Here is a 16,150-nt window from a genome sequence, read left to right on the forward strand (position 1 = left end):
GTTGCATTTATTCTAGGCTCACCTGCTTGTCTATATTAGTTATGTATATTAATAATGTAGAGGAGCATATTGACTTTGGCCTTTTTAGTCCATTATGCCACATTATGCCACGTACGTTTTGCGGTATGGGAGGAAAATACTATATACATATTCATTATATTAATAAATTGTATATTTAATCTGATATTTTAATAGCATCTTAATACATTACGCCATGTTAAGTGTTTATGTTTTTCTACAAAGCCTAACTGGATGGTGAAATTTTGATAAAGTGATGGGTTTGTTGAAACCACAAGCAGTTCTGTCTTAGCCAGGTTGAGTTGAAGGTAATGGTCCGTCATCCAACAAGAAATATCTGTTAGACATGCTGATTCATAAAAACGAATGTCATAAATAGAGTTTATTTATCAATTAATTTCTATCAACTAAATTAAATCAACTAATCAACAAATCATCTAATTCAGATGGGTCTGTGAGAAAAGTGCTTAAATATTTTAAATAAAGTAAATATATTACATGATGACATGCCAATATAAACATAAATATATATTTAAAGACAAACCTATGAAGCCCCAAACATGGCTTGCAGGGAAAAACAAGATATTATGGTCACAATTTAACTAAATTAAAACAAGGGACCTATGGTAGTACAGTTTACAACAACATATGTAAATGACAATGTACAACTTTTTCAACTTTCACATGAAGCCATGGGAAATGAATTTGAATTTGTGGCCACAATATCATGTGCTGGGCTCTGTACAAACCCTACATTTAAAATGGAAAAAGTAGATGCAAATGGACCATATTCGGATCAAAGCTACCTGAAAATGTGCAAGACCTAGAACAAAAGCTGATTTACACACAGGGTGGTCACACCAAAGGTTGATTTGATTTAGTTGATAGAAATTAATTGATAAATAAACTCTATTTATGACATTCGTTTTTATGAATCAGCATGTCTAACAGATATTTCTTGTTGGATGACGGACCATTACCTTCAACTCAACCTGGCTAAGACAGAACTGCTTGTGGTTTCAACAAACCCATCACTTTATCAAAATTTCACCATCCAGTTAGGCTCATCAACCATAACTCCTTCAAAAACAGCTAAGACCTAGAACAAAAGCTGATTTACACACAGGGTGGTCACACCAAAGGTTGATTTGATTTAGTTGATAGAAATTAATTGATAAATAAACTCTATTTATGACATTAGTTTTGAAAACATCCTCACATTACAGCACTTTTACACAAGGGCCTAAAACTTTTCATAGTACTGCAGCTTTTCAGGAAGGTTTCTTCAAGTGTCTTGGAGACGTTGCCACAGTTCTTCTGGATTTAGTCTGTCTCAATTTGTTTCTGATTCTTCATGTAATCACAGACAGACTAGATGATAATGAGATCAGACCTCTGTGTGGAGCACTGGCTGTTGTCAGACTCCTTGTGCAAACAAAAATCTCACTAGATTATTACAATTAATGACAAAAGGAATGTTTGGAATTGTAAACTGATATTTCCCACTGACACACTACAGCTATATACATGCCCAGTATATACATATATGCCCAAAAGTGTGCTTTGTGTGGTAAAAACTAAATTATTTATTTAAAAATATTAATGAACACTAACAATGCTGCATTTATGAAAAGATCCTTAAGGTAACAGTTGCAGGTTCTTGCTTGCTCCTTGATTTTACTGTCCTAAAATCTGCTGTTCGGTCTCCACTGCATGATACCTCTCCTAGCTCAAAACCCAGGTGATTTGTGTGGCACAGATGCTCTGAACGAAAATAGCAGAAAGCTGGTGAAAAAAAGGAGAAAAAGTCCTAGACAGGCCAACAGTTTGTGCTCCGGATGACACACCACGCGTTTTCACTGAGAATACAAGGACAATATAAGGATGTCAAATTTCATGTATTCTCTGTAGTCTGTGTTACATAAAGGAGAGGAGTGAAGGTCTCCAGGCTACAGTACCAAACCTTTAATTACATTCATCTCTCTGTGCAGGCCTTTCTGTTTTATGAATTACAAAGCAGCAGCTTCAGTCTCATTTCCCATAACAGTAATACAGCAATTATCAACCAAAAACTACCATTCATATTTCTAACCTTAAAAAGCCCCTAAACGTATCCTTAAGCAGAAAGCAAATCTCTCACAAAAAAAAAAAAAAAAACCTTGAGCATTAGATTAAACTCAATTTATTCCAAAATAAGTCTTCAGTGTGAGCAGAATGATACATCACTTGTTTGATCTTTAGGTGTGATAGCCCTATGGCAAACTCCTGCTGCTGCAGTACTAACAGGCTTGAGATTGAGTCTTCATTTCCTTTTTCTTCTACCTCTACCCCTCCCCTTGTAGAATGGAGATTAAATTAATTGGTCTTGTATGGTGGAGCTTGAGCGCTGACCTTCAAATGTCAGAAACAGACTGGCTCGTATTAAAGTTATGAGAGGGATAACTAACATCTTTATTTCCTCACATTTATGCTGGCTCATAAACACAAATATGCATGCAGAACTAGACAAATGTAGGTTGCAACAGCCTTTATGAGTCATAGTCTCCCCGGAGAATTCTCTCATATATTTAGTATAGTAATATCTTCCAATGCTAATTGATAAATTTTCAACAGCAGTGGCCAAATGAAATTATGTACTTTGACAAAACTGGTTTGGAAATTGTGTCTACATGTGCAGACTATAGAAAGTACAACTCTGTCCTCAAAGGCAGCTAATTCATGTTATTTTTAGAGGATGAGAACCTTTGTCATAAAGATGGATTACATTTATGCTAATGCTATTGTTATTGCATCTAATCTCACCACTGTGAACTCCCAGTTGAGGGTGTTTTCAACAACGTGCATTTTGTTCTCACTGCAAATTACAACATGTATTTAGGCTACTCATGAATTCGCTTATAGGATTCAAAATCTGCACCAGCATGTTCAGTATCTTGATGGAAACACAAAGCACAGGAAACACAACGCTCAATTAAAATAAATATTAAATATGAGGAAATGCACGCAACTCCTGTTTATAACGCAGGCTACACACGTGAATTTTTGCACCCTTGGCCTTGCAGTTGAGAAAGTACGGGTTTCATGAATGGAGCCTTTACGCCCTCTACAGGAGACCGAGTCATTGCCAGTTTGTGACATTTGCAGTTTTTTCAAGTCTTCTGTGCTGTAGCAGGGTTTAAATATATCTCTAATTCAAGATCATTTTGAGGGATATACAGAGAGAGATTGAGATATCGCTTTTGTATTTGAATTTAAAACCAATAAATCAAAGGACAAAATAAATGGACTATACAAAATTTACATATTCTTATTCTTTGGTGATTGTGTCCTATTTTATCGAAACATAAACACACAAACTTAAAGTAATAGTTCACCCAAAAATGAAAATCTTCATTTACTCACCCTGAAGCTGTCTCAAACCTGTATGAGTTTATTTCTTCTGCTGGACATAAAAGGAGATATTTTGAAGAACAGTGTCTGCCTGCACCTCACTCCAAATTTCTCTCAATATGTGGACAGAATAGATGCCAGTGAATAAATGAGAAAACGAAGTAACTGGCATTACTTATTTGAAAAAGTAACTCGGATATTTCATTGTAAATTTAAAAGCAATGTGTTACTTTACTAGCCACTTGCAAAAAGTAATCTGACAATTACTTGCAATGCATTATCCCCAAAACTTAAAGAATATGGGTAACCAAACAGTTTCCGGTGCACACTGACTTCCATATTTTTTTCCATACTATGGAAGTCAGTGGGGACCAGCAACTGTTCCAGAACTATCCAGTCAGGTTTGGAACAACTTGAGGCTGAGTAAATGATGACAGAATTTTCATTTTTGGGTGAACTATCCCTTTAACAGACATATTAGGCGACGTACTAGAGCTTGTAAAGAGCAGATACAGTCAATGGATTATTGGCTCAAATGTATTATGATATATGGTATATATTATATATGATTGATATATATAATTACATGTATATGATATATACTATGTCACAAACTGCTATGAGACTGGGTTGATATACATTACAACACTTCATCAACAATCAGTGTATCTATCCACTCTGAATGCAAAAATGTGGCATGACTCTAAAGAAATTAATAAATCGAAAGTCTCGCACATTATAGCTTAGGCTACTTCCTTGTTGAAATATAATGTGGATTTGAGTGACCCATCTCTGCTGTTATGTCTCTAATTAAGTGTATATTTAACCCATAATATAAGCACACCTTGACTTCCATGATGCTTCAACAGACCTTATCATGGTTTTCCTTGTGGAAAATTGTTAAATAAGTGACTGACAAAATGTGGCATTACCGATTTCGTTTCATAGTTTTGACAAAACTTTTGTCACTAATTTCTTTATTGTGTTGCACCTATTTAGGGCACATTCTTAGAATGTGACTTGAAATGTGCACGATAGCCTGAGATTTAAAGTATAATATTCTGGATTAAACAAACACTTGATCAGAAACAGCGGAGATGGGTCACTCATATCCACATTATATTTCAACAAGGACGTAAGCTATTTCCTGTGAATGTGTGAGACTTCCGATTCATTAGCCGCTAATTAAGAATAGAAGAAAGTGCAGGAAATGCTAAAACTATTTGTACTTAATAAAAACAATTACAAAAATGAATTAAAAATATGATAACAAATACCAGTTTGGAACATCAAGCAGTGTAACGGACTGTTTTTGTACAGCTAAAATAATTGGAAGTGGCTCACACCAGAAGCCATATTCAGGGTAAAAATGGCATTGGACACATTAATATAAATGGAAGAAATTGTAAAGCTAAATATGCAGTCCCACCATAGATGTCAGTGACCAAGCAACCATGGAAAATCACAATATATTCCCCATTAATTTTAACCAAACAAAAAATCGATTGGGAAGCCCTCTGATTGGTGGATGTCACATCGGGTCGTAATACACACAATGCCCCATTAATAGAATTTGTCTTTGCGTTTTGTTTAAAATTTACAGGTTTATAATGAAAAATTAAAACGTCAGTTAACACCAGCATTGTCTGTCATAAATAATAAATAAATCAAGTAATACATTTAGGGACAACAGCAGCATTGAAGAGGGGAAGCAAAAGAACTAAAACATAAACCCTGAAAAACTGCTGTTTTGGAACCACCAGCAGAAACGTAAATCGGCACATTTGAGTTACATCCAACTAAAACCCAATCAAAGCCAATCGGTTTTTTGTTGACTGTGGAATGTGAATGTGCATTAGCATGACACGCCACATAAAAAATGTTTTAAACTAAGCACATTGTTGTCAGGTTTTATTTGAAATATGTTATTTGAACTTAAACTGTTTGACCAACAGTTTTGAAGCTTTCTGTTTTTAACCATTCATGTAAATTGGAAATCCACACAATTTTTAGCCAGTCAGAACCCTACAGAAATGCTCTCTGTGCATGCAGTCAGTTTGGGTTCAGGACAGGTCTGCTCAAGGATATAATACCTAGAGAAATCTATCCCTTAGCGTTTCAGTTAATCTCTGTGGCAGTTGCTTAGTTAGCATATTGAAATGTACTTATTTAGAACACAAGCTTTTGAATGGGTGTCAGTGGAGAAAAAAAAAATATTTTTGCCACCGTGTAGTTCCAGCAAATACCAGCAGGGGCTAAAGGGGATAAGTTCAGCAGCCAAACTGACATAAACAATCTCTTCACATTTACTGTTGAATGCACTTTACTTGCATATTGCAGGATTGTTTTTAGATTTAAAATAGTTTGTGCTGAAACCGTTAATGTTGGTCTGAAATGATTTGGGATGTTTATCTGTTTGTTCCTTCGTTGAATTCTTCAGAAGGATACCTAAATGCAGAGACCAGCAGGAACTACTTGCAGCCAGAAACACTACAAGGTTTGTTAAACTTTTATTCTTATCATTATCTCGTCTGGTGTTCAGGACTAACAGTATCTGGGTTTTCATTGATTCCTCATGATATGATCACTTTAAACTGTGAATGACCCAGAATATTCCTAACACTTTGTTCAGTCACCACTATAGGGTATGCTGTAGGCTATACTTTTTACTTACAAACGCTATCTTTTATTCCACTTCAGAAAACTAGGTCTAAACGTACTGTTAACATGTAAAGGAAAAAAAGGTATAATTTTATAAGTCCCCTATTAGCCTAACTAACAATGAGCAATACATTTGTTACAGTGTTCATTCATCTTTGTTACAGTAAACTAATAATAAAAATACAACTGTTCATTGTTAGTTTTAAAGTTAGCTCAGGTCTAGGCTATTAACAGATACAACTTTTGATTTACATTATCATTTTTAATAATATATTAGTAGGCTAAATGTTGAAATTAAGATTAAGAAATGCTTTAGAAGTATTTTAATTGTTAGTTCATATTAAGTAATGTAGTTAACTAATGTTAAAAAATGAAACCTTATTGTAAAGAGTTAGGCTACAACAAAAATACGGGTGTGCATTTTTTCCAACTTTATTCTTTATTTTTGTATATTAGGAAATACTGAACAGAGCCTTAATTTCCAATTTGAACAATATTAACCTAAAATAAAATGTGTAAAATGATTCTTTAGGTATAAGGAGTTAATGAGAATCGGTTAATGAACAGCTGAATATGGTAACATGTAAACACAAACAATAACAGGAAATTGACAAAAAAATAATAATCCGTAAAAAAAAATCACGTAATGCTATAGGCTAGTTGTAAAACTACAATGAATCTGTCGTATATGCTTTGGGTTTGTTTACATCGTTTATACAGCCCCTCAAGTGTCCGGAGGGAGGCGTATCCAAGCATCTCCTCTCACTCTCACAATCACACGCAGGAGGAGATGCCAGACACTGCCCTTAACACGCTCGCGGGAATAACTGTCGCGCGGGAAACAAAGGCTTGGCTGCTGTTAAGTCAACAGTCGCGCGCTCCATCCTGAAGCCATGTGAGAGATCTGCTGCTGCAAAGGGACGCCAGAACACATTGACCGTCCGGTTGAGCGCCGCTCCCCGGAAAACAGAGCACACGTCCCCGCCAAGAGCCGTATTTGCAACCCGAGAGAATAACCGAATTAGTGCCCATCAGTAGATAGTAGTAGCCCAGTCATATTGATCGCCTGTATCGTTTACGCCTCCGAGCGGGGGTTCGTTTTTTTTGGGTTTTCATTGATTCCTCATGATATGATCACTTTAAACTGTGAATGACCCAGAATATTCCTAACACTTTGTTCAGTCACCACTATAGGGTATGCTGTAGGCTATACTTTTTACTTACAAACGCTATCTTTTATTCCACTTCAGAAAACTAGGTCTAAACGTACTGTTAACATGTAAAGGAAAAAAAGGTATAATTTTATAAGTCCCCTATTAGCCTAACTAACAATGAGCAATACATTTGTTACAGTGTTCATTCATCTTTGTTACAGTAAACTAATAATAAAAATACAACTGTTCATTGTTAGTTTTAAAGTTAGCTCAGGTCTAGGCTATTAACAGATACAACTTTTGATTTACATTATCATTTTTAATAATATATTAGTAGGCTAAATGTTGAAATTAAGATTAAGAAATGCTTTAGAAGTATTTTAATTGTTAGTTCATATTAAGTAATGTAGTTAACTAATGTTAAAAAATGAAACCTTATTGTAAAGAGTTAGGCTACAACAAAAATACGGGTGTGCATTTTTTCCAACTTTATTCTTTATTTTTGTATATTAGGAAATACTGAACAGAGCCTTAATTTCCAATTTGAACAATATTAACCTAAAATAAAATGTGTAAAATGATTCTTTAGGTATAAGGAGTTAATGAGAATCGGTTAATGAACAGCTGAATATGGTAACATGTAAACACAAACAATAACAGGAAATTGACAAAAAAATAATAATCCGTAAAAAAAAATCACGTAATGCTATAGGCTAGTTGTAAAACTACAATGAATCTGTCGTATATGCTTTGGGTTTGTTTACATCGTTTATACAGCCCCTCAGGTGTCCGGAGGGAGGCGTATCCAAGCATCTCCTCTCACTCTCACTCTCACTCGCAGGAGGAGATGCCAGACACTGCCCTTAACACGCTCGCGGGAATAACTGTCGCGCGGGAAACAAAGGCTTGGCTGCTGTTAAGTCAACAGTCGCGCGCTCCATCCTGAAGCCATGTGAGAGATCTGCTGCTGCAAAGGGACGCCAGAACACATTGACCGTCCGGTTGAGCGCCGCTCCCCGGAAAACAGAGCACACGTCCCCGCCAAGAGCCGTATTTGCAACCCGAGAGAATAACCGAATTAGTGCCCATCAGTAGATAGTAGTAGCCCAGTCATATTGATCGCCTGTATCGTTTACGCCTCCGAGCGGGGGTTCGTTTTTTTCTGAGCGGCCGCGAGAGAAACATTCGCTATCAAAAGGGAACGGTCTGACCACTGAGTAAGTATTCATTTCAGAACAATTGTTATTTTCCTGCGGGTTTTCTTTTCTTTCGTGACATCTCTGTGTTGTTGTTATGCTGAAGGCTTGCATTGCAATGGCGCTTTAAATCGTCTGAATGGCTTGAATACATTGCAACAACCGCGAAATAACAGGATTGCAACGTAGCAATGCGAGATAAGTTACATTTACCTTTTCGCAGACACTACAGAGGGGTTAATAAGCTATGCAAAGGTTATGTCTTTCATCATATATTTACATAAATTGAAGTATCTTCTGTGGCCCAATAACACGCTGGTGCGCTTTGCAGCGCATCCCCGTGTTACAGCAGTACGCGCTCGGGTGTGGGAGAACCACATCTAGCAATATACTGATGAAACTGGGTGGATGATCCAATATGGCCGTGTAGACCTGGAGTTAGCGGCATATGATGTTTTCGTATTCATTTGGATTTTGGCCATTTAACAGTTCGAATCTGACATAATTTCCCCGCGCGTGGAATCAAATACGCTTCACGTTGAGCTTCACGTCTGACGGGATTCTGATGCGTTTTTTTTTCTGTCAAATCTTCTCCACACCCACCGCGTCCATGGTGCGTTCATTCCCCAGATGAAAAAGGTTTATTTTCGCCAAGGGCAAAATGGACCGTGAAGCGTGTTGTATTATACGTTACGTAAAATAGTTTATTTATAATAGCTGTGAAATGTATCGTTTTGTGTGGAAATAACAAGAGTTTTTTCTGAGCGGCCGCGAGAGAAACATTCGCTATCAAAAGGGAACGGTCTGACCACTGAGTAAGTATTCATTTCAGAACAATTGTTATTTTCCTGCGGGTTTTCTTTTCTTTCGTGACATCTCTGTGTTGTTGTTATGCTGAAGGCTTGCATTGCAATGGCGCTTTAAATCGTCTGAATGGCTTGAATACATTGCAACAACCGCGAAATAACAGGATTGCAACGTAGCAATGCGAGATAAGTTACATTTACCTTTTCGCAGACACTACAGAGGGGTTAATAAGCTATGCAAAGGTTATGTCTTTCATCATATATTTACATAAATTGAAGTATCTTCTGTGGCCCAATAACACGCTGGTGCGCTTTGCAGCGCATCCCCGTGTTACAGCAGTACGCGCTCGGGTGTGGGAGAACCACATCTAGCAATATACTGATGAAACTGGGTGGATGATCCAATATGGCCGTGTAGACCTGGAGTTAGCGGCATATGATGTTTTCGTATTCATTTGGATTTTGGCCATTTAACAGTTCGAATCTGACATAATTTCCCCGCGCGTGGAATCAAATACGCTTCACGTTGAGCTTCACGTCTGACGGGATTCTGATGCGTTTTTTTTTCTGTCAAATCTTCTCCACACCCACCGCGTCCATGGTGCGTTCATTCCCCAGATGAAAAAGGTTTATTTTCGCCAAGGGCAAAATGGACCGTGAAGCGTGTTGTATTATACGTTACGTAAAATAGTTTATTTATAATAGCTGTGAAATGTATCGTTTTGTGTGGAAATAACAAGAGGCGCATGAAGAGGGGATTGGACGGTGATGTCAACCCTGGTACATATCCAATGCTAAAGCTTTGTCAGTCAAGTTTACGCTCCCATGAACATTTGAGACACTAGGTCATTGGACCCACCAAAGCAGGTTCCTAAAGAAAAAAAAATCAATGCTTCTGGAATTAGAGTTGGTGCTCTAGAAGTTATAGTGCATTATTTTATGAATTGTGTAAATGTTATAGCCTATAGGGTATGCCGATAGTTCATAAAAAAGAACCACAGAATCTCTGTGGAAGGATTTCTTAATTTAATTTAGCTTTAGAATTCGAAGCCCTTGGATATTTCTTATGGGTGTTTAGAATAGTTTAATTTATAATTAAAACAAGGCCTGTGGTTAATAATACTTGAAAATACATTTTTGTTTAAGCAATAAGGTATTAGAGGTATTGATTAAGGACCCCTTGAAATGTACACTTAATACATATAGAAAATATTAAGTTGGCATAAAATGAAAATCCACCTGCTTTGTTTTTTATTTAATTGTTACAGATCTAGTTGTGAACAATTCAATGATGTGTTTTATTTAAATTTTTTCTATTTTTTACCTGATTTTTGACCTTCCAATGCAAATGTCGAAGACTTATTTCTGATGACATATGCAGGACTTCTCCATTAATTTTGGCTGCTTAAACCCCACCCCTGCAAGCTCACTTTCATCTGCCTCCACTTTTGAGTGCAATCTCAAAAGTCCAACCAACAACCAATGAATTCAACAGCCCTAATCCATTATACTTGGATGTATGTCACAATACGGAAGAAAAGTTTTGTAGCTTCTTCTATTTCATTGCACAGATGTTCATGTAACTTTGTTATATTCATTCATTAACATTGTTTTAAGTGCCATGCTTCCCTATAAGACATACTGTAGTCACTGACATAACACAGTGTTGCTATGCAACAACAATAATAATCTATGCTGTGCAGTGATATGATAAACAGGTGTTTTGCATCATAGCTGTCACTATATATTTGGAATACTACAGGCTGTATTGCGTGTAGTTTTTAATAACTGAAATTGTGAAACTGTCAAGCTACTGTGTGTTTGTATGAATATGCTAATAGCTACTAAAATGTGCTTACAAATATTATTAGTTGTAAATGTTTCAATCAACAAGCTTCCAATAAGGACCCAAAGAATATCTATGCCATTTTTCCAACACAACAACCCTTATCTGCCAAGGTCCCGAGCCCACATTCCTTGCTGAGAAGCATGATGTTATGGAAAATCTCTAATTCATTTAGATTTTTTCAAATTAGTATTAAATGTAAGAATTCCCCCCTTAATATATACTCTTTGACAGGAGTGCATTGATATATTTTACACCGTTGATTAAATATGACATCTGGTATTACGCAAGTAGTTATGTGGTCACATGGGGTCTGTCACTTCATGGGTGTTGCCATCCAGCAGCAAGGACTCCTGGCAGCTGTCGTGATTTGACACGGTTAAAACTGAACAGCTCTGGACTGTCACTGATGTTTTAACCTTTCACCTATATCTTTTCCGTTCTCTATCAGAACTCTGTAGCAAATAATAGCCCATAACAGACTCTCCTCATTTACTCAAGCCCTTCCTGCTCACTCCAACCCTTATGAAAATATCTTAATGACTGCTACAGAACACGAGTGCACACTTAATGACTCATTTATTTTTTTCACAAATGGCCAATTTAGAGGAGACTTTTCAGCACAGCTAATGTCCATTTAAATATTTTGGAAAGTGGTTATGGACTACGTTTGCTTAGGGTGGAAAATCCACTTGAATTTTATGAATTGTAAGACGGTCATCTCTAAAATTCTATCTCTGAAAAGAAGGTTCCAGCAAGAGAAAACTATTGAAGTGTTACCAGCTAAAAGGTGACCTACATTCTATATGTTTGAAATGTATATATGTATGCACTCATGGTTAGGTTAGTATCCTCCCTTCCTTTTCTTCTCCCCATGGTTGGTTGAGACCTGGCTCATTGCATGTCTCAGAAAAATGAGTGCATGAAACTATTGGTACAGTCCTTTACCAGTCAAGCTGGACCTTCTCAAAATCCCAATGTGGAAGTTTCTCAAGTCTCCCTCCCACATTCCTTGCACTCAAACAGCACTTAGTATGTAATTCTGTTCATGTTCCCGAGTTACATTGGGTGGCCTTTTTAGCACTTAGAGGGCAAGTTTTGATTTCGTGAACATGCATATTTTGTAAGTGTCAAATGTCCCCTAATTTGTTTTTTAACCACCACCAGAAAGCTTTTAAGATTAGTCTGGATTTTTGTATTAAAGTGCTGTACAGTTTCACTACAAATTAACTGATTGAACATCTGCAGTTCACAGTAACAATAATCCCTTCAGATGGCATGATTTGCTTAATGTAGCGGGCCTTAAATTGGTCATATGATGCGATTTCAAGTTTTCTTTTCTCTTTGGAGTGTGACAAGCTCTTGGTGCATAAAGAAGATCTGTAAAGTTGCAAAGACTAAAGTCTCAAATCCAAAGAGATATTCTTTATCCTACACGGAAGCAGTTCCGGGAGCATGACGTATGAGGTCAACGTTGTGTTATTATGTCCCCACTGGATGCAACGAATGGCTCGTTTATAATGGGTTTTCATGTTTTTGAATCATCGCTCCGGCCTGACAGGGCATCATCACAATATGGTAGGGGCGTAACATTTCCGTCACACGCTTGAGGTATTCGGCCAATCATAACGCACTGGATAGCTGGCCAATCAGAGCACACCTTGCTTTTCAGACCGATGAGCTTTGTAAAAATCGACGCGTTTCAGAAAGGCGGGGCATAGATGAGAAACAATAATGTACAGTATGTGGAAAATAATGTGTGTTTTGAACCTTAAACCGCATAAACACATTTCATTACACCAAATACTCAAAAAAAATTTCTTTTTAGCAACATCATATGACCCCTTTAAAATTGAGTTATATAGCGATGTAAATATATATATAAATGCATATAAATGTAATGAATTATTATTATTATATATCCTACAAGCCATTAAAATCTACCAGGAGAGGACTCTCAGGAGTTTACATCACCATGAAGATGGGTCTACTTTGTTGTAACTGTCATTGTAATTTGTAATTGGAACCCAGTGCATAAATAGGACCAGACATTTTTGTCACCCCAAAGTTTGTTCCATATACACAAAAAGAAGCCTTTGGTTGATATCGTGGCATGTTTTTTCATGCATTCGATTTTCTCTATAGAAATCTAGCCATGATTATCTATTGGCGGCTCTTTGTCACTTTTGGCATTTTAAACACTTTTGTTGGCCAGAGAGTGAACCAGTGAAAAGGTCACAGCATGGCTTCAGTGTGTTGCCCAGCAGTGGACTAGTGAGAAGAAACAAGCTGTAAGATAAGTGCACCCACACTGGAGATTTCACAGATTGGATAAAGCTGGCCAGTGTTGTGTTTTTCCTGGACTCCCAAGTGCTTTTCCAATGCTGTCAATGAGATGTGGCGAAAGGAAATGGCTGCATGGTGTTGAAACTTTTCAAAGAGTTTCTCCTCATTCCTCCATTCCTAAACCACTGATGCAGTGTTGTACTAATTTGCATTGAGTTTTAGAACTAGTGAAATTTATTACAGATTAGTTGAATAAAACTAACAACTGGTAAGATTACATTCATGCTATTAAAATGAAGAGGTTTATTATTATTATTAATAATAATAATAACAATAATAATGTTTATTTTATATAGGCTAGCGGCTTTCTGAAAATTAAATGAAATAATACTAACACACTATTCTTTCAGGATAATAATCTCATGTGACCATACAATTTAAAAACAGCCAAGTCCAAAGGTGTCTGTCAGCTAGAGGTTATACAGAAAGGTTTGGTGTCAGACTATAGGTTTCTGGAAATCTGGAAATGTCAATGAATTAAATTTAATTTTGATTTTCAGGACAGGAAAAGTAATGCAAATAAATAAAAACAGGTAATATCTTGAATTTACATAGTTAATGTAAGTTTTTCTATTTTAGTGCTACAAATTGATTTTGTGAGAGCAATCTTTATTTGTATTATACAGTATTTATTAGGGATGCTCCAATCGATCGGCCGGAGATCGGTATCGGCCAATAATCACATTTTATGACTCGATCGATACTCACTAACTTGGCCGATCTCACAAACCGATCGCAATTTGATGACGTCGACGTGTGACAACGTACATGATGCGTAGGGACATAAATGATTTGACGCCACAGTCATGTCATCGCCGGTGTGGAAATGCTATGACGTTTCGAGAAACAATGAAAAATTAGCTATTTGTTGTGTATGATTTGCATGATGATATGATGAATGGATGGTTCATTTTTAACAGCAGATTCAGTGATGTTAGAGCTGAGCTGCGCCTCACTGCACGCGTCTGCGGCGCGTTACGGCTCCACGGCTACCGGAGCTGATCACGGCCGCTCTAGTCAGTGCTTGTGTTTATCGCACGTTTCTGAAGCGGCTCTCCGCGCTGCTTGGCTAAAACATGGAGGATGGAACAAAACCTCCTCGGAGCCGTAAGAGATAACGGTAACATAATACGCTGATCATGGGCTGCTTTTAAATGAACATTTATTTATAAAACAAAATATCTTTGGCCATATTAGCCTACTCAGTAGCATTAACACAGGCTTTACTCCTTTTAAACTTTATCTGGAATGTCACCGTTTCTGTCACTGCAACTTCCCGATCAGGCGAACGAACACACACACACGAAAGCGTCTGCCTCATGAAAAAAATGTATTTAAAAAAAATGTAGTTAATATTTGCATCATTTATGATTTATTTTATCCACCCGCAAATAATCAGAATGCATTTATTACCTGACCCGTGGATATAGGAAAAGCAAAATATGTTTGCTGCGTAAATCAGACGGATTTACTGAAAATGCAGATTAATTCTCTGCCAGCAGGTGCTTTAAAGCGGGAGAAACAGAGGTTTCCCCAGTAACGCTGTACACAAATCAGCGCTGAGCTCACAAACGCTGCTTTATCAGGCCTATAACATGCAAGATTAAATGAAAATGACATCGAACATTTTCTAAAGATAGTCTTCCTTCAGAAATACAGTGATATAAAAACACCCATGCTGCCTTTTGATTTTGAAACGTGCAGTGCTCATGTTTATTCGACAAAGTAAAAGTCTTTTGAAAAATCTATTTGTGGCGGGCCGCCACAAATAAATCAATGTATGGGAAACACTGAAACAACTAAAACTCCTCTGGATGTTAAAAGCAATATATGTCTGAAGTTAGTTGACTCTACGCTTAAATAATTTGCCAAGGTTAAACATTTGGTCCGTCAAAACAGTATGTACACAACAGCGAGACACAGCACTCAAACAGATATTACATCAGCACATTCACCTCACGGCTGCAAAAATCCTGATCGGAGCATCCCTAGTATTTATGTGTATGTGTAAATATAGTAGCCTATGTCCTGATATTCACAGTGTTAAACTACTTGGCAAAACCTGATTGGTTCATGTTGCATATGCAGCCAATGAATTTGCTGCTTAATACTTGCTGGTTAACATTCACTAGAGCAGTTCGCAGCACGCTTTCAGAGTTCCTCTGAAAGCCTTCACCTTCCCCAGCTCCACCTGTATAGATCTGCTATGGGTTACTATGTATGCTATGTGCGCAGCAGCAGTATGTCTTAAATACTCACCACACCATAATGGCATATGTATTGGCTGCAGCAAGTTCCTGTATTTGCTTTGCAGCTGCAATAATCTGCAACAGCAATAACCAACAGCAGCAGCGTAGCAGATCTATTGCCAAGACCAAATACATTGTCATATCCATTACCATGCTAAAATCGTCCAAGAGTTGTCATATATATATATATACAGTGGTGTGAAAAAGGGTTGGCCCCCTTCCTGTTTTTTTAATTTTTTGCATATTTGTCACACTTAAAAGATTAGTATCAGAAGTTCCGCGCTCAGGTGCGGTTAGTGCTCACACTACTTGCGTACTGCACCCGAGCCCAACTGAACCGCGCTCTGGCCCACCTCTTCCAACCAAGCCAGGGACGTGATTCAAAAATTTTAATCGTTGCCCAGCACTGATATATATGTATATATACAGTGGGTACGGAAAGTATTCAGACCCCCTTCAATTTTTCACTCTTTGTTATATTGCA

At 37.2% G+C, this 16,150-nt stretch overlaps 1 protein-coding gene across 3 annotated transcripts in view; it reads left to right on the plus strand.

Moving 5' to 3' along the window:
- The first annotated feature begins 7,122 nt into the window (after window positions 1–7,122).
- Window positions 7,123–16,150, plus strand: part of LOC107688502 (paralemmin-1-like) — a 25,259-nt gene continuing 16,231 nt past the window's right edge. Inside the window, exons 1-2 of one of the 3 annotated variants that reach the window (XM_016486188.1) lie at window positions 7,123–7,169; window positions 9,174–9,234. The gene's annotated coding sequence lies outside the window, so the exon portion shown is untranslated. Of the gene's footprint in view, window positions 7,170–8,063; window positions 8,441–9,173; window positions 9,235–16,150 lie in introns of those variants that run through there. The other 2 variants (XM_016486186.1, XM_016486187.1) reach the window with 2 other exon arrangements.

This window comes from Sinocyclocheilus anshuiensis, unplaced genomic scaffold, assembly GCF_001515605.1.
Source record: "Sinocyclocheilus anshuiensis isolate Anshui unplaced genomic scaffold, SAMN03320099.WGS_v1.1 scaffold329, whole genome shotgun sequence".
In the NCBI taxonomy this organism is placed as follows: domain Eukaryota; kingdom Metazoa; phylum Chordata; class Actinopteri; order Cypriniformes; family Cyprinidae; genus Sinocyclocheilus; species Sinocyclocheilus anshuiensis.